This window comes from Apteryx rowi, unplaced genomic scaffold (genome assembly GCF_003343035.1).
Source record: "Apteryx rowi isolate R43461 unplaced genomic scaffold, aptRow1 scaffold_6, whole genome shotgun sequence".
In the NCBI taxonomy this organism is placed as follows: domain Eukaryota; kingdom Metazoa; phylum Chordata; class Aves; order Apterygiformes; family Apterygidae; genus Apteryx; species Apteryx rowi.
The window spans coordinates 4,719,154-4,720,912 of record NW_020450871.1 but is presented as its reverse complement, the minus strand read 5'-3'; the positions used below and the strand labels follow the sequence as shown (position 1 = coordinate 4,720,912).

Sequence of the window (1,759 nt, the reverse complement as noted above, 5' to 3'; positions counted from 1 at the left end):
GGCGCCCGCGGAGGGCGGCAGCTTCCCCCGGCCCAAGTCGCCGGCCCGCGCGCGGGACGCCAGCACACCCAGGGACAAATCGGACTGCGGCCCCGCCGAGGCCGGCAGCCTCGACGGCGAGGAGGTCGACATGGACTGAACAGGCGAAAACTAGGAGAGAGAAAACGGTCCCGCGCACGCACACGCACACGCAGAACGAACAAACAACCGCAGCACCCGTCACCCGTGAAAAAGAGGGAAGAACAGGGGCTTTCCCACGTTCTCCACTGACCCCAGACTTGCCATGCCCAAAGCCGAGCGCGCCCGAGAGGCGGTGGCACAGCAGAGAGCGGCTCTTCTTCTCCTTAGAGTTTATCACAGGTCGATTCAGGTGATCAGTTAGAGCTTTTTGGTTTTTATATTTAAAAAAAAAAAAAGAAAGAAAAAAGAAAAAAAAGGAAAAATGTTTGTTAAGGTTTAGCAGCAGCAGCTGGACTTTGTGGTGTGACAAACTGTACCGCGACAACAACGGAACTCCTCAAAACCCTTGTAAAATGCAAAAATGTCTAAGAATATTTATATATGTAAAATTTTTGATAAATAAAGGCTCTAAAACTCCCTGCCGCCTGGTCTGGCTGTGTGACTCTCCCTCTCTTTTTTTTTTTTTTCCGAAGCCCTCTTTGTGTGTGTGCGTGTGTGTGTGTGTTTATTGCTTAACAAATTTATTCATTTATAGCCTCCCGGTGCCCACCCCTCCCATACGAGGTTAGGAGCTGCAGGCTACGGGACCCGGCCAGCTCCTGCAGAGTTTTGATATGAAAGTAATTATTTTCCCGGTGGCTGCTGCGGGGATTCAGTTTCTTGCCCAAAGGGTTATTATACATTACCGATTTCTAGTGATATGAAATCACATAAACTTCCTACAATAATAGAATTAGCATGAAAGGCTGGGGTGTCAAATTGAAATTGGAAAATAATAGCCTCAGCAGCTGGGGGAGTGTGTGTGCATATTGGATCGGAGATGGGAATACGTGGGGCGGAATTTTCATGAGGTTTTTTCTCTTTGTCAGGCCTCTTGTAGCTGGCTATATTAAGATAGATGTTCAATGATATCCCTCATTGTTCTGTCGCTTATATTGATGTTGCTGTGTTATCAACCTATTGATCATGTGTCGCCTGTAATAGGACAGGCGCAGCAAACGCTCCTCTTTACAAAAGCAGAACACATTTGTTCTAATAGGGTTGGGGCTCCTGGGGGAGCCTTTGGGAGCTTCAGGACATCTGCACCAGAGAAATATTAACAAACTTGGCTGGAGCTAAAATGCACCGCGGCCCCCTCTGTCCCACGCCCCTCCAAAAAAAGAAAAGCAAAATTTTATATATATATATATTGCATCCTCCTCAATTTAGAGAGAGCCTGTGTAGAGCAAACGCCACCAATTCCCCAGAAATTGAAATCCCAATTATTAAAACCATTAATTCTGGCGAGTCTGTGCACAGTGGAATTATGTTTACAGCCTCGTTAAATATCCCTGATCCCTCCTGGTCATCAGGCCTTTATTTGCAAATAAATTGAAAATAATCAGAAGGATAGGCTTTCCTCGTCGGCGCGGGCTCAAATGAATTTCTGAGCCTCAGTCCCTTTAATAATATTTACATAATTTTCGCTCAGTGACTCTGATATTTGCTCTCTAGGAGACCGAGCTTATAGGAAAAATAATTAGATCAAAAGAAAAAGTGTGAGAGAGGGAGAGAGAGAGAGGGAGAGCGCGGGAGCGGA

At 46.4% G+C, this 1,759-nt stretch overlaps 1 protein-coding gene across 1 annotated transcript in view; it reads left to right on the top strand.

Moving 5' to 3' along the window:
* Positions 1-1,759, top strand: part of UNCX (UNC homeobox) — a 66,335-nt gene that overhangs the window by 4,091 nt on the left and 60,485 nt on the right. The window lies entirely within an intron of this gene.